Here is a 24,336-nt window from a genome sequence, read left to right as displayed (position 1 = left end):
CAGTACTTAACAGTCCATTAAAAGTTCAGAACACTACCTTACTTGAGCTTTCACCAGTAGGAGGCTTACTTTCTTAGATCCTCATATAGATGAGGCCTGTAAATGTGTACATAATAGGATAAACACTGAATACCGTGGAGGGAACACAAGAACATACAAAATTTGAGTCTGATGTCATTAATTCTGTCTTACAGAACAGAAATGCTGCAATTTAGGTTTTTTTCACTGCAAGATGATCTATAACAGACAATATGCTTAGACAAGTGTCACCATCCAGTCAAAAGCAGAAGTTATTTATCCCTTCTCTCCACCATGTATATTATTTACCTCTGTGTGTCATCTGTCTGCAAATCACTGCCTAGGAACTGTAACATTTTAATGAGCACAGCTATCAAAGAAAACACAATCTTTTCTGTGCTCTGAAGAAATCATTCTCCAAAGTTTTTCCTTCCACTGTCTCATTTAATTTTTTTCATTTTGCTTATTCTAACCAAGCCAGCTCACTTGAATTTTATTTCAGGGCAGCTGCTAAACTACAGAGCAAAGAGCTTGATCTTATCACAAGAGATTATTCTGAAGAAGGTTCTTCCTTTCTTGAGACTAAAATCCCACTGAATGGAATGTCCAGACAAGTTACCAGTTTCACTACTCTCCAGCAACAGGTATAGAGCTTGACACATTTATTTATTTTAGTATTGAAGGCTACATTGGTTACCCCAGAAGTTATGACAAAAAACCCCAAATAAACAAAAAGCACCAGTGATAAGCAACATACCCACTCTGGGCCCAAAACAGCCCCAGCTAAGAAATCCCATTTCAGCACCATTGTTTCAGAACTGTTTTGAGCACAGTATTTACATCATCAGTTACATCAGAAAGAAGACGACTCTAGTATTAGTGATAGAGAATTAAAATCTAAAGGCAACTATATACAGGAGGATGCTACCGCTACATCCCACAACTTTAATGGCTCAAGCATCCCCTAAAAACCTATTAGCATTAGATGCTATCATACATACTGAGGCCAGGTCATACCATGCATTTCCTCAAACTTTGGGGAGGTGGAGGAGAGCAAATTGATTACAACAGAACCTAAGAAAATACCTTTATTTTTCTAAGGGAATTTAAATTATTTTCTCCCTTTTCCTAGGCCCCTAAATATCAATGGTTTCTCTGGATCAATTCTCATAAATCAAAACAATCCTGGACAATTAAGTCAAACAGAAAACTTACCTAGCACAGTGTTCTCTCTCCAACAGAAGCCAGTAGGAATGCCTAGAAAGAAAAAGGCATATGAACATGTTTCAGCATACTCTCAAACCTCACAATCTACAGCTCAGGAATTTCCTGGTTCAAAAGGACCGAGTTTCCCAGCAGCTGGATTTCTCTTCTATAAATTTCTTTTTGAACCCATGAAAATTAATGCAGCTAAATATTCTAAGCAGTCAGTTCTGTAGTTGAGCTCTACGCTATGTGAAAGTATCAGGTTTTTTATTTTTAACTCTGCCATCTGATAATAAGGAGGAGGAGAATAAATGAAATGACTGAAGAGGAAAACACTTTCTTCCTGTTGATTTTCCATGACACTTGTGGTTATTTTGTATAGATCCGCCTTGTACTCCCAAGCCAAAAAAAAAAAAACAAAACAAAACACCACACAAGTGAGAGAAGTGATGGCAAATTCTGTTTCTCATTAAAAAATGTTAGCTTTGATCTTTAACAAAAAAAAAAAAAACAACCAACAGAGAAAAGAAAGTCCACTATACTCTTTTTGATAAGGCACAGACCACAACTACTTATATTCAAGAGGAAGGCATAACATAACCGTATAATGAATGATATGACATTTTCAATTTTGTATTCTTTTTCTTCACTGGCAATTCATAACACTCAACTTCTTGAACACTATTTAGTACTGGTCTGTTATTTTGACAGTAGTTTAGATTTTTTTCTTCTTTTTTTTTTTTTTTTTGAGTGAAAGAAAATTGGGCAAAAATCTATTACTTGTATCAGACCTGCTTCTCCCTTATGTACAATCACTAGGCATAAAGACAAAAGCATCACCCGGAGTAAGGACAAGTCTCCTAAATCAAGTGCTAGGGATACATAACACTCACTCAGAAAAGCTCCCTTAGATCATCATTGTTTCTTCTTCAGTGACTACCCTGACAGTGACTGTAATTATTACCTGTAGTTACCAAATCTACATTCTTGGAAGAATAAAAGAGTTAACCAAGCCACTATTAGGACCTACTCCCAGAACAAGAAGTATTAGAAAGGTCTTTTCTTTAAGAGGTCACCAAATCTTCATGCAATAAGCATTGAAGAATTGTTTTAGTCAAGATCAGTCTTATGTCTATAAACCAATTCACAAACCTATCAGTTAAGTCAATAAATTAATTTACAATAAGCAGAAAAAAAGAAGGCCTATGTAAAATCAAATCAGAGAACACTGGAAACTTCTGTAAGGCTGTAGTAACAAACTCCATACAGTGAAATATCTGATCTGCCACACAGGCTTTATCCAAAGCCCAAGTAAACAGAACAAGTTTGGTTTAGGCTTTGACAACACACACATTTCAGTTGTCTTATCTATTCAGCAATATATTTTGCTTTTAGAAAAAAAGTCTTAGTAAGACTCAAAAATCCCATTTCCAAGCTTGAACTCTGCATCAAATTTGTAAAGTAACATTTAGATACAATACCTGAAATGTAAACATTGCAATGACAAGCAGCTTTATTTCACAATAGACAGTTTATTTCGATACTTTTAATCAGTGAGAAACCAATTAAACAATACACAATTCACAATACAATCCTTGTAAAAGCTGGAAAAGATATTAAGGTTCATGTTAAGTTCAATGTGCTCTATTTTTAACCTTAGTCAAGTCCCTTCTCATTAGTAGTAACAATATTTGAGAAAGGATTAGAAGCAGCTAGGTAGTTTGATACAGAAATTTGTTTATGTATTAAAAAAAAAATGTTTAGTCCAACAAATAGTTCAGTTAAAGTTAGTTGAACCTAACCAAATAATGTGATCGCCCATTGTCACAGAATATCAAATCAAGGCTTACAGACTGCTTTAGAAAGCAGTAATTAATTCCTTGCTATTATTTTTTCATAATCATTGTGTGCTTCATAAGCATAAATTTCATTCCAAAATTTTAAAAACATACCATACAAACTCTGGACTCCCCCATTGCTCTACCTCACAGAAATGTAGCTTCATATCCACAGTTTAATATTAAAGGAACAATTTATTTCACCTATCTTTTTATTAGTAAAATTTAAAATGCTGCTGTAAGATCTGCTGAAAATAGCTTTTAAAGCATTTCACAAGATCTAACCAACCCGGACAACCTCATGACTGACTTACTAGGAAAAAGCTGAGAGTTTACATAATAGTGAACTGAACGAAAGACAATGCCTTCAAAAACATGCCCAGTACTTCTGCATTTCAAGGATGCTTATGAATAGGGAAAAGGCAGGAGCATCTGCTTGTCTTTAAGTGATAACAAACTGATTTTGAGCACTCCAGGATGTGTGAGCACCCATATCACATGATAGATAGCCTTGTTTGGAGGCCAAACTCTTTCAACAAGTCTAGGGCATAAAAACTACCTGTTTTTCCTAGAGATAATGTTAGCAGTAGCAGACCACAACACATTTATATGCATATGGCAGATAATGAAATCTTTCAGAGGACTGCTAGCAAAACAGTGAATTAGTGGCCATCTCCATATTATTTTACGGCACGCGAGCAATAATTTACTTTCTCTCAGGGGATTAAACTAACTTCTGCCAATTCTGACATCAGTAACTTCTGCTCTGTCATAGTAAAAAGTAACTAATATGGAACTTAACATTTCCAAGATGACAGCAGTATCTCTGTAGAGCAATAGAAAAGTGTTGTGGTAAAGTCTTGCCTGGAGACAATCTAGTCACATCTGTATACATGGCAACAAAACCAAGATAAACAAATTATCCCAAATAGAAAACAACCAAAACTACTTCATTCTAGAAGCTGTATTTTCTGCTTATCTAAAAGTTATTAAAGCACTTAAGTATTCTTTGTTTTATCTGATTCTTGATCTGTGCTTTGTCCTTCTGTTTCTCTAACTTCTCAACAGAGATACCATCTAGGACTGCAAAGGTTGAGCGCACAGAGTGAAGCAGATTCAAGATAATGCCACATTCTAGCAGATTCTGTCAAGAAATTCTTCTTGCACTTAGAATGAAGAAAGAACTGTTAAGGTAGCTGCTAATTAAGAAATTTGTTTTGATTAGAAATGCAGGTAAAGAGCTTTACACTTTAGACTTGTTCCAGACCTGCTTCAAAAAAAGTGCCAGTGAAAAACTAGCCATTTTGGCTGTCTACTTACTACGTCCTCTCAAGTGTTAATAATGTTGTAATATTAAAAGCTACTTCATCTGTTCTGCAAAACATGTTTACATGTTTACAATATTGGTTTATGTAACAAATTTTACTATTATTCCTTCATCTATGAAACAACAGCTATGACCTAACTGATAGTGGCCAATCTTGTATTAAGAACTTAAGCAAGTGTACAGAGAAAAAGCCAGAGCAGTTTCTGAAATCCCCAGTTTGGAGGTGAGGCCTTTAATTTCACAGGAATATGCTAAAAATGCTACCTTATATAGGAGGCAAGATAGAACAAGCTACTTTTCAGCTGTAGTCTTTTGTGGGGTTTTGTGGGTGGGGTTTTGTTTTTGTTTTAGTTCAACCAATAGCTCTAGCTGTATCCTTGTTTCAACTGATGGAGCTAGAGTCTCTCCAGGGCTGTTAGTTACACATTTTTTTCCACTGTTGATACTATGGAGCCAGTGTAACTCTAGAAGACAAACATTCCATTTCATGCACAGGTTTTTTTTGTTGGCAGGGTGGTTTTTTGTTGTTTTTAACAATAACAGCACATTAAAATCTTTTCTAAATGAATCAATCTGTGGTGAAGCGCCTTGCTAACTTTATTTGGTGAGGAAGAACAGCCTGGAAGATTCGCAAGTTTCTTATTATTCCAGAAAAAACAAGTCTAGACTGGATTGAAATTACTAAATAGCAAGGCTCCGTAATAGAAGAAATTTTCAGGGGAGTGAGTATGACTATAGGAAAGTATCCAACCTTTTGTTCAAAATATTACATTAGAAAGTCTAAACAGCTTTGCTACTGCAAAGAAAAGACTTCTAAAGTGGCTGAGGCAATTAGCATAGCTAAACTTGAGTCTGTTTTGGCTATAGCCAGTACATATACTTGGAATAAAATATTGGCACTATCTAGGATCTTCGCTTACCTGCTTTTGTCAAAAGATATCAACTAGCTGCATCCCCAAGAAATCTGCAACAGCTGGGGAAGATCAGACAGTTTCTCTCATGAACTCTTGGACAGTTCTTAAATAGGAATAATATGCTGTAAAATACCATAAAAACACAGGTGTAAGGCTGACTCACAAGTCTAGCGTTCTCACTTTCAGAAAACCCTCCTGAGTGCACATAAAGTGAAATACAAATCTGATTTTTCTCTTAAGCAGATAATTATTATATCTACTCTACAATGGTTTCTTTCAATGAAATTTGCATGAATATGCCTTAGGTAGCTTTAAAGTTACCTTTTCCCAGCAGTGTAGTCAAGACGTATTCACCAAGAATTTAGTTTACAATCCAGATAAACTTAACCACACAGGCTCACGAACTAGTGCAACAAGATAGCCATCCTGTGGTCGCACAGCTAGGGGACTGCACTGACAGCTTTGGGGTGATAAGCCTGTACCTCAGACTGCAAGAATCTTCCTAGTAATTAGTGATGCAGATACCAGCCCTGTGGCTCAAGTTATCTCTCAGTAAATACTTCCCTATATGCAATTTCTTAGTTGCCTGTATAGGACTGTTTATTTTGTAGACAAGGAAGTGCTTGTATATGCCACTAGTTCACATCACTTCTGTATCATGCCCTGGAAACCTCTGTTCTGTAGCACAGGTGAAAATTGTTCTTCTCTTGCTATGGCTTCACACTATGGCAATGGATACACTAGGATTTTCATGCTAAAATGTGTAAAATTTGAACAGACTGTTTACTTTGGGGAAAAAGATATAGACTCTTAATATGAATACCTCTTAAAGACCAAGCTTAATAAGGTAGAGATTTTTCTTAACTCTTACCAGCAGTTTGAATGTAAAACTTTTTTCCAACCTCTATGGTCTAGGCTTGTTTTACTGAGGATGGAAGGAGACTAGATTACTAACCTGATATCCTTACTGCTTGTGTTTTCATTCCCTCCTTAAATATATGTATATCCTGTTAATCTAGAAATACAAGTACCAGCTCACCTATCATTTCTGTGTAGTACTCCAAGCTCCTTGGGTTCTGTGGACAACCACTATTCAACCTACTTTATAAAAATTCCAACCAATCCCAACTCTTAAAGCTCTCGAAGACAAGCCTCAAGTCTTGGTTATGTTTATTTTAAACCAGACATCTCCAAATCCAGTTCTAGAGAATTGCACCAAGTCTAAATCACACTGTAAGAAGTGACTTCTGGTCCACAGCTCCAGAGATGTTAACAGAAATTATTCTGGCAACAACTCTGTGAAGCATTTCTTAGTACACGATACACAAATCATGCACTTGGAAAATAACAATATTCCCCAACACTAAAAACTAATCAGAAGTTAAAAACACCAGGTGTGTGTGGGAGACCAGTTAATACATAATTTTGAGAGGAAGCTAAAGAACTTGGTCTGTTCAGCCTAAAAAGCAAAAGGAGGGATTAAACTGCTGCCTGAATACATTAAGTTCTCAAAACAAAAGGTTACTACTTTGTGAAAGAGGTTTGAGAGATCAACTACTGAATCTAATGGCTGCTTCTGTTGCTATCATACTACTATTTTAGTCCATGAAATGATGCAAGAGGAAAGAGGAAAAACAAGTCTAAATCCAAAAAAAGGAAAACCAAACAAAAAGCCACATAAAACATGGAGCTTTTCCTAGTCAGGTAACTATCCAAAGCAAGGAAACAGCACTTTATCATTCTAAGTTTTAGTCTATTGAATTTTATACATGTAGTACAATAGCATCTCTTGCAAACTCTGACATAAGATCAACTTCATGAACAACCCCTTCTCTAGTCTAGCTTTGAATCACTGTGCATTAGACTGAAAATGCTGCTAGGTGTATTAGACATTTGCTAACTACTTCCACAAGGATTTAGATAAAAGAGAATTCATCTGGACATCTCAAAAGAAGCCCTTCAATACAAGCAGCTCTGAATTCTCAACTCAGCATGAGTTTTCACCATCGTGTCTAAATTTTTGCCAGTATAGGCAGTCGTTTTTGCACCATAAACTTCAGGCTTGGTCACCAATTTCTATGCAAGTTCTTCAGCTTCTACAGGTTTTTTGTTTGTGGTTTTTTTTTTTCTTTGCTTTTAAATAAGACAATTTTCATGTCATTGATACTAGATTACTTATGATTTACATTTCAACTAAAATCTGCCCTTCAGTAATTCTAATACTCTTCAAATATCTGACAGACAAATATACAGAGAATCTTCTTTCCCTCAACCCCAAAAGAAAATACTGCTTTGCATCCCTACTGCTGCTGTCTCAAAGCAGAATGATCATTTCCTGAATTGTTTGGTGTAGATATTTTGCTTAAGCAGCAAGCACTCCAGGCTACAACTGATGAGTGACCTTGAGACAGCTCTTAGAAAGCAGTTGCCATAGTAACACCACCACAAATGTGGTACATCCTCAGCTGACACCACCAATCTGGTGCAACAGATCCATAATAAGTACATCTACCCTGTATTAGTGTCTCAATATTTAAGGAGAAAGTTACTAGTTTTTTGTTGAATTTTTTTTTTTAGAATTTCAAAAACCTCGTGCTGCGATTGCCACTGGATACTTTGTATGAATATGAGTGACTAAGGCTATACAAGTTCACACAGTGCAAGAGTTAAAAGTACCCTAAAATAATGCACCACTGGAAATTAAAACCACTCAGTGTGCTAATCCAGAGAGCAGTCCTTGGTCCAGGAAATGAGTCTACTGAAGAAAGCCTGCAATAGCACATAACTAAGAAAGTTTGTTTTCTTTTCTCAGATTCTCTAATACAAATAAACTTCATGGAGGCCTGCTGTGTCAAACTTAATGCAAAATGTGAACACAATATATTATTTTTTGCATGCCAGAATGGTCTGTCTCACCTGTGCAAAACTTTCAAACCAACTTGCCACTAGGGAATAGGGTTGCCCCAAAGAGTTTTTCTCTACAAAGCATGCTACTCGTTCTTGTGAACTCTGAAAGAGGAAGAGAAAGATAAATCATTATTGATATGTCAGTAAAAATGAAATTTTCTTCTAGAATTGAAGAGTGCTAGTTAACAGGAATGTTCAGTAGAACTATTTCTGTTTAAAGACAAAGGATTAATGAACAGGTTCGACCAGTTAATTATAACAACCTAGCACTCATACATTAAAGTTTACTTTAAAACTAAACTGCAGTTTCAAGACCCATCTTTTTCTTAAACCAGCAGAAAAGGCCAATCACATAAGTTTCATAGTTTGCTGATGTTCAAAAGATTCTATTATAGGTAAAACGTTTATTCTAATGAGAAACAAGACCTAAGACTGCTCTGTCTCTGATAAAGGCAGCTCACTTCACGGGTTTACCCTTATCATAAAGGAAAACATTTGCTGAACCTGCATACCAGCAGAATCTGAGTGTTAGTTATGTCAATTCCCTTAGAAGTCAAGTCATACACTTTAAAACAGGCTTTTGGACACTTCATCTAAAGAGTCTGGTCCATAGTTAATTCAGTGAGTTGAGTACCTGCCCCGAACCTGGCTAAGAAGCTCCTGCATCCATAACTGTAACCTAAAGGTAGACAGAAAACAGGAAAAGAGTTCCCAAACAATATCAAGGAGACGTGCAAACATGGCCCTAAATCCAAAAAACCCCCATCAATTATTTAGCAACTGTGTTTCAGCTGTGTTGCTTTGGGAGGTCTGGAAACCCTGCCACCTTGGCTCAAAAAAGTTTGAGACTGATGATCCTGTCACTTAGTGCTATGTGCCACTCGTCCCACTTTCATCACTTCTGTGAAGTTGCAGGTAAGAGGTCTATATTGTAAATTGACCTGTGTCCTATCAATCTGTGTAAGGCACTGACAGACTCCTTTTGAACAAGTGTTCATATAAACATCGAATATTTTTCTATTTAGCAATAGCTTCCTACAGTAAACATACTTTTATCAGACTGCAATAATTTGTCTTCAGCTTTGCAGAGTTGTTTACTTTGGCCTAGCTGTACAGGTTAACTTTGGAAACTATCTACACTTAGACATGAAAGGCACTCTTGGTATAAAACAAGACATAGCTGTACACAAAACTTGTTCTGTTCTGTCCTCCCCTTTTTTATCTCCATATTATAGATAGATTTATTTTCAGACAAAAGAAATTTAACCTTGATTTTGTGGAAGTGAAAGCTGGAATTTAAGTGACACTACTGATTATTAAGAACTGATTCTAAAAATGCTGCAAGTATGTCAATCTACTCTGCAAGTTCATTTATAAACATGTATCACCAGCTTTTAAAGATCTCTACTGTTCTTAGTCCTTAACCTCAACCTAGAGACCATGAAGTCCCTAACCACCTATTAATGACCACTAATTACAACAGCATAGGAGAAACAAACAATAAGTTTTTCATAATAAAAACTAATATATTCTAATCCTACAGTCCTGCTAAAAGTCCTTCAGCCTTAGATTCAGTAGCACAGGGTTGCTGATCTTCTGAGTCTCTACAGAAGTTATTCGTTCAATAGATTAATTCTACCCCAAAACAGAATTACTGCAGTGCTTATCCCTCTCAGTAGGTTAGTCTCATCAGCAGTATGTATATGTGCTATACTAGTAACAAACACATATTAAATGTCTGCAGGTTTCTCAACATCAGTTTTCAGAACAGCATTCAATACATCTACTTAATCCTTATTGACTGGAGTGAAATTAAGTTTTCCAATGCAGATACAACAGGTAAGGCACTACCAGCAATAACACATAATCAGTAACCCCAACTCTTTCTAATTACAGCCCCAGGGTAGATAAAGGGTGCTGAATTTCTCCCTACACCCAGGTACCACTTGAGTCTGTTCCTGAAACGAATGTGTTGTGGAAGAGAAAGTCTTAACAGCAACTTCAGTCTACGTTTCAACAGGACTGTGGCTGCTCTAGTCCCACCCCACCCATTCCCTTGCACTAGTACCGGTGTTTGTGCAACTGGCCACAAATTGAGAACCAGATGTTGTCTGGGTGGTTTGGTTTGGGGGTTCAGGGTTTTTTATTGGCAGGAGGGAGGGAATAGACAATTTTGAGTTAAATCTGTTTGCTGACTGCAAGGGCCTCAGTCTCAGAGCAAGGGGAGGAGATGTAACAGAAAGGAAGCACAATAGCTCTGACTTGGCTTGACAGCTGTGTACCACGCTGCCTTGGGAAGACAGCATGCTATGGGAATGCATTCGAAGGGTTCTGGTTTTATATTTTCAATTAATACTGGAAGGAAGTCAGATTGTTATGATGTTGCTTGTCTTTTGCACAATATACAGGCTTAGCTTCCACTCCAGCATTTAAGTAAAAAAATCTCAACTCATTATATAAAGGATTCTTTACGCCCTAACCCAAAAGAGCATAAGTCAACAATAAATATCTGTAGTGACAGAAAGACAAGGCACATTCAAAGTACAGAGTCCTCTAGATCTTGGAGAAAGGTCAGGGAGCCTTTTGGTAAACAAGAAGAACTTAAAGCGAAAAGAGCTTCAAGGTAGACAAATGAGGTTGAACCTGTAGATCCCTTCAGTTTGATTTTCACCAGTGTATCTGAAGCTATAATAATTTTATAAATAGCTATTAAATAGGTTTTAAAGTTAACTGTTTCACAAAAGAATATTATTAGAACAGGATATGTTTCCTAATGTATTTCTTCCTTTAGTATATCAAAGATACAAAAATTAAGATTTCTAGTTTATCGACTTACAGTCCTTACTGGAAATGTTAGTCCAGAACACCTATTGGAAGCAAGAAAAGATTAACTGTCACCTGGCAGTGATCATCTAGTAATAGTAGCAGTTAACACAAACTGTAAAACAAGAAATTGAAGGCAAGATTAATGTAATCAATAGTTGATATGCAGCATGGGAGTGGGTTATGCAAAGTTTTTTCTTGACAACTCATTTGCTCACCAAGTAGCTTGAAGTTTCAGTCAGAATGAGACTCCTAACTGAAATTCCAGCACTTTAAACATGCCTGCATGTTATTAAAGGAAATAGTGGAAAATTTCACAGGCTGACATCCAGAATGTCTGCGGTTCCTTTTCATATTTCTCTCTTCTTGCAAAGCAGTTATTAGACCAGAACTTCAAATCTTTTTTTTCTTTTTTTTTTTTTTCTTTTTTTTTGTGAAGCCTGGAAATTTCCACTGCTTTAAAAGATTTTTAAAAAGCTTTCTCAAGTGCACAGCTCAAACAACCTTACACTTTTGACTAGATTGCATCTTCAGTTTAAGCAAAAGTTTCATCAATATAAAGCAGTTCTAACATGGGAGAGGTAAAAAAAACCTGCTCATATACCAAAAGCATTGCTTGACCAGTCTGAAATATTATAGTACGACATATTAATATCTTGATAGAGGTCATCTGAGGTCCAGCTACAGGCAGATGGGTAAGAGAAGATGAAGCAGTTCAGGATAACACTACCTTGTAGTTGTCATTTGAAGAGAAAACACAGTGGATGACAACACACACACTATTCTGTCCCTATTAAAGTGATAGCTCTCCTTGAACTTCCTCAAATCTCCACCCATTTTACATCTCACCAGATTCTACTTGTCATCCCTACTACCTTCTTGTGATCTCTAACACAACCAATACAAATCTGGCAAGTTTGCTAGCACTGGTTCTACACCTCACCTCTACAGGTCTTGTTTAAGAGCTACAAATTCACATCACCAAAAGATTAGGGCCTTCAACAGAAAACCCACAGCTGCAATACAGAGGTCTTCAAAAGCTACTCCACCCAGCACAGATGTTTTAAGGTTTTTTTCAGTTTTCTGTACACTGATCTCAGTAGAACTGCCTTCCTCTCAAAGGGGGATCAAATGGACATTCTAGGTTAAGAGGTACTAGTTTTGTTTCATTTTAATCAAGAGAACAATTTGCAGATAAAGTACCCTTGCTTTTGTTGCATTCAGAGCTGTCTATGGCTAGATAAATAATTTAAATACTGATTAAGAAGGGATTCTATCAATTACTGCCTAAAAACGTTATTTCCCTTTCAGAGTTTTTAATGGGAAACTAAAACCTTCAAATAAGGAAGCATAAGTTATTTACAAAGCAAGAACAATGCACATACCAGTACATGTCATCGAACTGGTACACAACCAAAGATACCTTTAAAAGGTCTTGAATCCATTTGGTTTTAGATTTTCTTGTTTGAAAGGCTACTACAAAAGCATGCTTAAATAAGTACAGTGGAGTAGGACTTTGAGCAAATATTTTTAAACTTCCTTCTTAAGTAGTTAAGACATAAGGTTTCTCTTATAGCACTTAATAGTTAGAAGTGAGCCAAGCAAATGGTATTTTATAAGTACTGATTAAAAGGATTTAAAAATCCATGCACACCTCAAGTGTAGCCCTCTAGTAGGCCATATGCTGAGGTCTGTCCATTGAGCCAGAAATCCCCACTCTAAAGGTCAAGAAGGCTTCCACAGAAGGTAAAACCGAGAGAGTACTGCAACAAAAGATGCTGCTATGTCTGCTTTAATTCATTGCAGCAGCAAAGATGGACATAGCACAAACGGAAATGCAACATAACCCATAATTCCCTATTTCTAACCTCTTTAGCTCAACTGTTATGGGGGGGGAAAAGTTATTATAGGGGAAGAGGTCTGAAAAGTCTATCCAAGTCACTGGCAAAAAAGAAGTTGCAAATTTTTGGTTTAAATCATCTCAAGATGCGAGCTGGTAAGGATGGATAACCATTTTAAAGTCATCATTGTGAATAAGAGGAAGTTACTTTTTTGAACCTTTACGACTTCTTCTACAAGCTTCCAAGAAACAATACAGTGCTTCCACACATACTGACTCTGTGTGTGCACAGGTGCACATAATTGGACACTCAACAGTTGCCTAAAAAGTTTTAGAAAAAGTTTATCCAAGTAGATTACATTAGCTGCTATCCACTCACACACATATAGCAGCAATAAGGCATGTAGGACAGTTTCCCTTTTCCTGGGACTCATTAGCCTCCAGAGAATGAGATGAAAACACAACTTGGGTATTTGACAAAACCAGCAACATTAAGACTTAACACGCTCCACAGGGTGATCAGTGAGGTGTTAGAATTACAATTTGATTGCACAAGGCATAAACAGGGGAATACTACCTTTCCTTTAGGTTTTAGTTCTTCAGACTGGAGTAGAAAGAACACAAAACCACCCTCTTCATTGACTGTTCTGAACAATAAAGTTTCCTCAAAACACCAGAGTAGAGAACATGCATTTCACTTTTTTTTTTAAAGTAAATTGCTTACTTCTGCCTTCCGCTTAACCCTTCCACTAATAGATACAGCAACAAAGGCCACCCAACCCAAGCCACTCCCCGCTCCAATTACCTGTTCTATCACTTTGAGATGTTTCAGTGAGGCATTCCGTTATTCAAGATAAGGTAACCATAGAGAAAATAAAGTATATAGAGCAACATAACCAAGTAGTTATATTTTCCTATGTGTGCACCTATAACAACTTCTAACTGCATTTTATCAGACTTCCCAGAAGAACAGTCTCCTCAGATTCATGCTAATTAAGAAGGCATTTCAAAGACATTTATGATTTCCAGGATCATTCATATAAGAGTTAACCAGAAGCTGACTGATGTTCTGTGAGCAAGTCGGTTCATAAGTGATTTTATAACCAAGCTTTTCATGCTGAATCATCACTGCAAGTTGGATTTGCCTTCACACCATTATATGTATGACTCAGCTCATCAATATTTGGCCATGGGAACTAACAACAGAACATTAAACCCATGCAGTCTAGAAATGTTCCTTTCTAGACCTACAAGCAGTAATTGAAGTCTTTTAAAAGAACAATATGAGGTCTAAAAGAAAAAGTGAACTATTGCTTATGCAAGTCAAGAAAGCAGCTCATCTGTATACCAGAGATTTTGTTCCCACAAGATTTTTAAAGTTACATTTCACCCATTTACACAGTAAATAGTAAAATAGCACCCTTCGAGCTTACTACTCATTTACCAATGTAAGTAGCTGCATAATCTTATTATGCTATAACACTTCATATCTTATGCTTTAGCTAGAGCTCAGAGCAATAGCAGACCTGATTAAGACTTAGAAAAAAACCAAAAATTCAGAGGCTTTCAGATGAGCAAAATGGAAAAAAAACACCCAAAACCCTACATCACTACTGTAAGCTTCCACTGCTTAGTCATTCTTTGGCATACTGAAACATAAGAAACACTTCAACTATTTTTCCCATTTCTTCCCAAAAATAGGCTCTTGTTCTTTTCAGTCTTTAATAAAAAGACTAGTCTTCAAAACAGACCATAAGAGAACTACAACAGTAGTTTTGTAGTGGCTGGTGCTAGTGAACCAGCTTTGCATTGTCCTTGCGGAACAAGTGTATATATTTACCTACTCACTTTGTGCAGTTCAGAAAAGCATGGGATAAGAAACAGTCTGCTTGATTTTACCATGCAGCCCATCGCTAACAGATTTCAATATTGCACCATCTGGCAGACTGGGAACATTATCAACAAGTTATAGCTTTAAAAAACCACACACACACACACAGATTCTCAAGTTTGTCACAACAGTTACGAAAGTTCAGGTTTCTAGAAAAACAAGAGTTTAAAATCTCCATATTGGTTTTAAAAGAATCGAGAATTGGGGAGGGGATGGTGGTTTTTTTTTTAAATCTCCACTAATTCCTCCTCAGAGGCTTGATGTCTCATAATTTCATATTACAAAAGCCTAGAATGGACAGCATAGTTTGTATTTTAATGCACTACCTGAAACCATTGAATTAAAGTTATGATACAGACAACATATTTAACATAAAGCTTTCATTGTGAAGAAAAGCCACTAATAATCACTTTTAAAAGAAGTTCTCCATTAAGCATTATGACAGACCCTTTGACTTAAAGCTCTTATCCTTCCTCTTCATTAGGTAAAGACAACAAGCATTTGTACTGTTTAAGCTGTTTATAAAAGCATACTATATGATCTGGAATAAAGAGATATTTTTCCTTTAAAGTTCAATATTACCTGTTAATGAATATAGAAAAGGAAGAACATTTAGCACACCTATGGTCATATAAAGGTGATCTTCTCTTACCTTCAAGAAAACATTAATTTAATACAGCATCACATGGTATCATCACAATTATACCTGACTTGGTTCAGCCACAGGAATAGAAATGCTTCCCTGGATACAGCATAGTGACACTTAAGTCTTGTCTAGCTTGTGACCAACTACAAAGATAAATGGGTGTTCTAAGACACTTAGGAGTACAATATACAAATTAACAGTTTTGCCACAGTTGCCTTAGGAAAGAAAAGGTACTACATTACAGTTTTGTTGCACACATGACCCAAACGCTGGCATTGAAAAGAAATGCTTAACATTAAGCAAACTGCGTAAGGTTTCAGGAAAGTCTTTGACAACTGTTTGGAACACACATGCTTATCTGCTTTATTCTACACTGGTACACTGAAAGTGGCAGGCAAACACCTAATCTACCAGTTGTTGCTTCAAAGACAACTGGCAAATAGTCTTTAGGCAACTGATTTTGGCTTGCTTTTTCCTAGTCTGGGTGGTTTCCCCAAGAATATTTTTTTCTTCCCTTTCCCACATTCACTAACTGCTCTTCGGCATGCATTTCTAACTATAGTAAAACCCAGACTGAAGTGGACCTCAGAAAGGATTTCCATTAGAAACAATTTGAGAACTAGTTATATTTGTTGAAGGCAACACAGTCCATTCTTTATTCTTTGATATTTGTAGTGTTGTTTAAAAACATGTTTGTACACCCTAATAATAAAATACTCCAGAAAATTTCATTTGTGTTTGCTGAGCGCACACTACTGGAATCACAAAAGACAGGGTATCTCATTCTATTCCACCTCACCTAAAAGTTCATGAGAAAAAGCACACATGTAGCCCTGTGGAGATTCTAGGCAAACAAAGCAAATCCCAAGGAGCAAGTTGCATCCATACATTAAATAGCCTTGTAGTCTCTGAGACCAGGGAGATAAAAGGTACTTCTGCCTTTTCTTTCTGCCCTATTCCACTCAGCCCCTCTCCCACCAGTGCCAAAGGAGAAGAAAAAAAACAAAACTGTTAGGTGACAACTACTCCAGAGAAACACTTTATGTTGGTAACATTTTTAGCCACACAACCTGTTTCGGTGTTGCCTCTGGAAAAGCAGACAACTAATTATCTTGCATCCGTGCAGCAGAGAAGGAAGAAAAAAATCTTTGTAACTTAGAAGTCACATAATGTTCCATACTACTACATATCAAACCTACCTTGAAAACATTCCCTCTAAAAGGCCTTCTGGGTATACCTATGATACCAGATTATCTCATTCCATGGCCGTGACACATCCTGACATGCATGGAAGTGTGGAGACCGTAAAGGGTTCAGGTTTTGTGACAAAATGTTACACTAAGCCAAGGCTAATGCAGGTGCTAGTCATTATGGCTAGCAGTATAACAGTTATAGTGTTCCACAGCCTTCCTCTTCCCCCTCCTCCCCCATTTTCAGGTGCACCTGATAAATCAGAGCAAAAGTGCTATATAGTTTAGCCACATGCGTAACACCTTTGATGAAAAATTGCTCTCCCTGACCTAACAATTACATTTTCTGGAGAACTTTTACAGTGTTTTCAGATTTCTAGAACAATCTTGTCCATAAAACACAGTTATGATGGTTTTAGTCTTCAAGTCATGTCACTATCCATGTTTGTAGTCTTCAAAAAGATAACCTAACTTGGTGGTAAGAAAGCCTTTAAAATACAATTTCCAATGGGGCAATGATCCATAACCTAACAAAGAATGTTTGACAAACAGTTTAACTAAACCTGACCTGAACAGGCTCACATTTAACATTAAGGTGATGAAGCGGGGGGGGAAACACACAACACACATGACCAAAACCAAAGCAAAAAAACCCAACACACACACAGAGCAAACAAAGTCAGGGAATACTTAAAGGTAGATAAGATACCTGTAGAGCTGACCTTATCACCTCCACTCTTCTAGTATATTGCAAAAGCAGTCACAACCTCAAAAGTGACTTACACCATATCCTAACCTTATCAGCAGCAGCAGTAACAAGCCTAGATTCCTAGGGTATAAGCAAAATGAGCAGTAAAACCAATGGTGGCCCCCTTGCCCTCTTGTCCCTCTCATTTAAATAGCATGCTGTCTTAAACAACTGCCTTTTTCTTACCTCTGTACAATGTCAGACATAGGGCTGGCTCTAGACAACATAAAAGAAAAATGTGTGTCTACATCTAAAAGCATAAAACCTCTTCAACAATAATTCCACACACTGCACACGAAAGACTAAAAATCCCTCATGAGGTCGAGTTTGGAGGCAAGGTAATGTTGTTTCACTTCAAAGAAAATCAGCTTATTGATGTCAACTAGAAATAAAAGTCACCAATTAAAAGTATTATTAAAGTAACAGAGTCCATCTGAGGTATACCTCCCATTTACAAGGGGTAAAAAAAAGATTTTATGTACCTTTTCTCTTAATCAAATGCAGCATATAAAAATCCGAGTGGAAATATATTCCATAGCAGATTTAAATCAGTAGCAGTTAAATTATTTCACAATTGCCTCTTCCCTGATACGCTACATTTAGAAACATCAATAGATCTAGACAGAGAAAAAAAGCACACAGGCATGCTGCCCCAGCATTCAGGTTAAGATATTCTTCACCACCCTCTCCTATCCTTGGCATAAAGAATACTATTCCTCCCCTCCCCCTCACCACCATTTTTTTAGAATAAAAACAAGTCAGAAGAATACTTAAGATATTTCTAAATACTCATAATCAAAAAGCTTCCATGAACATAATGCAGAATGTCTTGTATCATACAGTCATTCAAGATCACCTCTTCGAGGGAGGCTCATTTAAATGCAGGAGTTGAAGCAACCTCCAGTGTCAGACTGTAGTGTCCAATATCATTTTACATGCTACCAGTGGCTTGATTTTGCAGACAAATATAACCAAGACACCCTTTCCTTCTCAGGGTTCTTTAATTAAAAAAAAAAAAAAAAACCACACACCACCCTTTTCTATGCAACTGTAACATATAAATTAATTTTTAAGGTTTTGACTACGATTTCTCGTCCATTATTAATGAAAAGAAAAAAGCCCATGATCAAGGATAATGTTCTATTGTGAAACAGATTTCCTTCTCCTTCCTACACTGCATTTTGTCTCAACTATACGTGAGCCTCAGTGATACTAATGCAAAAAATTATTAAGCAGACAATGCAAACTTCCAAGTTAATAAATCCAAAGCCAGGATGAACAGGGGTTTCAAATGACGAATTAAAACAAACAAAAAACCCCCCACAAACCCACACAACTCATATACCAAATATAAGCAGAATGGAAACAGCATGCTATCATCAGGAAAGGTACTTAAAGCAAGACTGAATACTGGATTCATTCTGTCTGCTATCACTTCCACTATCCCCCAAACTCTATCTTCATATCACAGCAGCAAATCCATTGGTATTAATAAAAAACAAAAGTAGTAGTAACAGAGTTGAATGGAATTCTGAACAACAGTCTGCTAAACAGCCCATCACAACAACTGTACACTACTATGTACAGCCTAGTTTAAAAAACAAAAAACACCCAAAAAACCACCCCCAATCCAGTTTTGTCTGTTTCCTCTAAACCTAAGGTCTTACACTGGAGCTTTCACTCAGATACTATTTGTTGCTATGAAACTATCTTGTATTTATATTTAATGTAGCAGCTCATTATAAGTGAGAAATCTTCCACGAGAAAATATTTATTTTTATATTAGCAATAACAGAATTTTAAGCTTAAGTGTCCGTTTTAACTGTATTATAGATACTATATGGATCTCACACTTCAAGATTTGCTTCAGTTTTGTCTTGTTATTCCAGATAGAATCCAACATAATCTGTTAACTTTTAAATAAAACATTTAAAGGCAGAATCAGATTTTTTTTCTTCTTAACAGGTTAAAGAGGAAGGAGATACCACCTGAATAAAAGAGGCTGATTTAAAACTATAGTCACAGGATGCGCTGACAAAGTGGGAAGCTTCTTTTTAAAGGAAAACCTCACTGTGATTAGGAGTAGGAGCAGAAACCACAAACAGAACCAACTTTAGAACCAAACAAAGAGGACTCTGGGAATTATGTCAACCTCAGACAACATCCCCACCCATATTCACCCCCTTTATACCCCAGAATCGCTAAACATCTACCGTGATACGTGATCTCAGGAAAAAAAAAAAAAAAAAAAATCTAATTTCCATCCCTCAACAGCACGAAAAAATTCGTTGCAGCTACGAGGCAGAAACTGATAAAAGGCATGGAAATCAACCTTTTATTTGCAGTATTTCTCATCCTTTTCCTTATTACCAGAAACAAGAAAAGTCACCTCTGAAACTTACCGAGGCTACAGGATGATCAGGAGAATGCAGATAACAAGGTCTTTGGAACCGCCTCAGTATCAGATAAACCACCCAGATGAATGGCAGATGGGGCCATTCTAGCCCAGGTATTTCACACACACACCCTCTACTCAGGCTGAGAAACTAAGGGTCAGATGATTTTAAACACAAATCCATAGCGACCCCAAGTCTCTTACTGTTACACGAGGAACCTCCACCCAAACTCACCCTACTTAGATATGCATCACAGCGCGATACGGGAAGCCATCAGCTCACCACACTAGTCTCCCAGCACTGCCTCAGGAATGCCCCCTTCTAACTACACTCCGCGCTAAAGTTACAATGGTTTGAAAGAGGTAAAGGCATTTACACACTGCCCCGGGAATCCCCTCATCCCCATCCCTGGGATTACTCCTCACACGCAACCCGTCTACGCTCCCCTTCCTCCTCCCCTCAGGGAGACACATCCATATTGGGGAGGGGGGCGAGAGGGAGAGAAGAGAGCCGCCCCTCAGGGCCAGCCCCAAGCTGCTCCCTTCCCCGGCGAGGGGCAGCCCTCCCTCCCCCATCCCAGTCCCACCCCAGCGCTAGAAGCAGGGGAACAAGAACCAGAACTCTCCTCCCTCCACTCGTTACTCCCTCCCTCCAAACCCCACTCACCTGGGAAAGGAGCCAAAGCTCAGCTACGTCTCCTTCTCCCCGTCTCCCCCACACTCAGCCTCTCGCCGCCATTTTCCTCGCTGCCTAGATTTAAATAGGAACCAGCCTCCGCGAGAGGAGCCACCAGGCGGCGCGAGGCATTGTGGGACCTGTAGTACGGCCCCACGCGAGCGCCCGCGGGACCCGCCCCCTCTCCGCGCGGGGCATCACGGTACTTGTAGTACCCGCTCGGGCGCCGCGGCTCCCAGCGCTCCCAGCGGCCGCCGCCCGCGCCGGGGCCCCGCCCCTGTGCCGGTGCCGGGGTGCGCTCGGCCGGGGCTCGGCCCGGCGCCCGCTCCTCGGTAGCGCCGCTGCGTTCCGGGGCTGTCCCGGAGGGGCAGTCCCAAGCGGACTGCCACCCGCAGGCAGGCCCCGCCCCCGCCGCTCGTAGCGGCCCGTCGGTTAAACGCGCGGCTGGCACTCGCCGCGCCTGGGGTCGAGGACTTGAAGCTGCGAGCGCGCCCCGGAGTCACAGCAAGGCCGTGTTTAATGAAGAGCGGTTTATACGCACGAATGATTAAGATACAACACGGTATCAGCCCTGCACACAGCACTCCACCACAACGCTGAGGTGAAAGTTACGGCTGAATCATCTTTGTGGAGCGCTTGTTACACCAAGCGCTATTTTTTCCATTTCATTAAAAAAAAAAAAAAAAAAAAAAAGTGTTGAAATTAATGTTTAATAAGATGCAAACAGGTTGGGTTAAACGCTAAAAACATAAATAGCTTTAGTTATTCTCCAGGTACATGTAGAAGATGTTTTCAAACTAATAATAGCAGTTCACTTGTGTGGTGGTGCAATCCTTACCCCTCCCTGCCCTCCTTGTTGGGCTGCTTGGTGCCAGGTGTGATTCCATCCATATTCCCCCAAGCCGTACACCGATCTGTGGAGATAAGGACTGATAACCTTGACGAGCCTGGCCCCTGCCCCCCCAATTGCTTGGAAAGGGTTATAATGGCCCATCATCTCCTGATGGCCTGACACACCTGTGCCTGGGATGTGATCAGATGGAACAATAACAGGGTTGCATGTTATTCAAATTCTTGTGCAACTGCCGGAAGGCACCAGATAGTATTTGACAAAAGTCAATTATCTTGGATCTTATAAACTGCGACCACAAGGGAGACCCTTTGAGCTCTCCTGGATCGCAGCGGCCTGTGACCAGCATCTCCCCTGAGCTGGGACGCCTCTCAGGTGTCGTCTGCTCCAGACGGAAGGCCAGGGCGAAGTCCCCCCGCTCGAGTCTCAATTATCGCCCGTTGAGGAATGCCAAGGCATTGTGAGTATTTGCTCTAAACTCGAGAGGGAAATTTTCTTTGAGCTAGCTTCTATTTCACCTGTTTATTGGTGTGTGGGGGGGGGGTACGTACCCTTGCCCTTGTTCCTGTGTGTTTGTCCCTTTCGTATTCATTTTACCGAATCCAAATACCTTTGTTTCTGTATGTATATGTCTGGTTTGTGTATGCACATGTATAGATGTGTATAAATTAAGGTACTGTTAAGTAAGTTAGAGTGAATATTGTCATTTTAGAACCTGAATAAGTGGTTTTTCTCTGAGTTGTTTTGTATTGACAAATAGTTGTTAGTTATTAATAAAACTAGATTTTCTTACTAGATCATTACCATGTCAATACTTTCATCCGCGACTTGTCATCTGTAAAAAAGCAAGGATGTGAAGGACAGGGGACTTCTAGAACATAACCTTCCTATGCCACCGTTTGCTTCCATAAATACTACTTCCATAGACTTTTTGAGAACAGTTATTTAAAACTTTGCCGACTAAAACTAAGTGCGTGGAGAACCCATTGTGTACCTCAGTTTTAGGTACTCGTAAAGCAGCCATATAAAAATGCTCTTTTTATTATGAAAATTTATAGAGTGTGAAATACCGAATATGCATGGACTTAAGTCATGCCAAGCTATTCGTACAGAGCTCATTACTGGACCATAGCCACAATTAGTATGAGACAGGCAAAACCATATCCAGTAATTCCAAATAAATAAAAAAAATACATGAAACTAGTGTTGAGCACCTATGAGCAAGTTACTGGTACAAAATGAGCCTCCAGCTAGCTCCAAAATAAGCATTAAAAACCAAAAAAATCCAGAGATAAAAGAAATTAGAATATGTCAAGTTCTAGAATAACAAGCTCCACCTTAGGTTTTACCTTGCAGTTATACTACACAAGAACTTACCAATTCTAAATGTCTGTTTCTACTTACAAACTCAGATTTAACTAACTGGTAGAGACAGATTCTATCACAACAGAAAAGAGTTCACCTTGTTAGGTGACCTTAAGAGGAATGAGGTCCTGATGCATTTCCTGAAAGTGTGAGGTCTGCTGTTTTAACAATTCCACTTCCTCCATTTCAGGTACTCTGTTACTGCAGGTTGTTCTCGTCTTCCACTATGAATTATAACAGAGCATTTATCAGTGCAAAAATCAAAGGAAGTCTGCAAGGAGGAACAGGTTAATAATGAGAGGCAGTGGTAACACTGGAGTTTAGTATTGTGGTGTTTTTTATTTGGGCAAACTGCACATTGCTCATATTTCTTCTACCATAAGGTCTTCACATTATACTTACATTGCATCTATGACACCTTAGACTCAAGACTGAGAGAACTTCAAGTGTCAGAGTACAAATACTGTATTTTTTTTCCCCCTTTTAAGCTTTGGTTTCTGTTATAGCAATTATAAACAGGTAACTTCAAAGTTTGTTCTGACTTCATATAGTGCGGGATACAGTGATAAAGTGCTTTCATTTTTCATTGATATGTGATGTTCTACAAAAATTAAGACGACATCCCCCAAATTTTTGTACTTGTCTTAGAAGCTGTTGATAGTAACTGTAGCTGTAGAATTGTAACATTTAACTTTTTTATCTATTTGCTCCACCTGCTGGTGCATATTCCTTTAAAAGCAGACTTTAGAAGCCTAAATACATTACAAATTTGGACAAAGATGTACACAAGAACATACATAAATTGAGCTTAAAGTCAGGTAACAGACTCATCAAATCAAATCTGGTCCCACATTTTCTCAGTCAAAAAAAGGCTAATGGAAGCACAGACTTAGTGAAACATAACCCAATGCTCACTTCTTGGTCACTACCATTAATTTTTATTGTGACAGTAACCCAGGCAGACATCATTTTCCATCATCTATTATTCTTCTCCAAAAAATGTTTTCTATTCTACATGGGCATCTCTCTATATGACTGATTTGCCTCCTGATTTTTCCAAGATCAGTTTCTGTTTGGACAATTAGTGCAAGAGAAACATCCCATTTCTTCAGCCCATTTAATTGTTCTCTGCTCATAGACAGAAAAAAACCCCCACTAATGATCAACAATCACTCATTATAAACAAGTTTTACATGAGCTTAGATTTCTTTCCATTCCATCTATTAACAGGACTTTTTTTTTTAAAAAAAAAAGATTTAAAAAAATGTTTTGCAAGGAAGTATTAACATTTACATTAACACACCTCTTCCCCCCCCCCCCCCCCTCAAAAAAAACACCCCAACAACCAAAAAAACCAAACCAACAGTTCTAGGCTGTAACATTTTCCAATACTTTGGCACAGAAGTTACATTCCATCCCTTCTTCCCTTCCCAAATTAGAAACAGACAACACAAAATAAAACAACTCACTCTGGTCCCCCAAACCTAAAATCCCACCCCCCCAAATATTTGGGTTTAGATTTTTTTTTTATATTTATAAAGAAACTTTATTTCTGGGTTCCCTACCTAACTAGGTTAAACAGAACCAAGGTTTGTCACATTACCACCATGTTTTCTGCAAACTAGCACTTTTTGATGACTGCAAAATTTTAACTTGCTTTATTATTGTTTTGATTTTTTTCTTCTGTACACTAATAGTTTGC

The 24,336-nt window shown here is 38.1% G+C and overlaps 1 protein-coding gene across 3 annotated transcripts in view; it reads right to left on the bottom strand.

Annotated features, from left to right (window-relative positions):
* The window catches only part of NCOA3 (nuclear receptor coactivator 3), an 89,670-nt gene extending 69,141 nt beyond the window's left edge, over positions 1 to 20,529 (bottom strand). For all 3 annotated transcript variants that reach the window (XM_074920404.1, XM_074920406.1, XM_074920407.1), the window contains exons 1-2: positions 20,411 to 20,529; positions 1,234 to 1,275 (exon numbers count right to left, since the gene is read on the bottom strand). The gene's annotated coding sequence lies outside the window, so the exon portion shown is untranslated. The remainder of the gene's footprint in view (positions 1 to 1,233; positions 1,276 to 20,410) is intronic.
* Between the last annotated feature and the right edge of the window lie 3,807 nt (positions 20,530 to 24,336).

The sequence above is a fragment of the Athene noctua genome, chromosome 16 (assembly GCF_965140245.1).
Source record: "Athene noctua chromosome 16, bAthNoc1.hap1.1, whole genome shotgun sequence".
Taxonomy (NCBI): Eukaryota; Metazoa; Chordata; class Aves; order Strigiformes; family Strigidae; genus Athene; species Athene noctua.
Note: the sequence above shows the minus strand (reverse complement) of the source record. Positions and strands in the feature narration are given on the sequence as shown.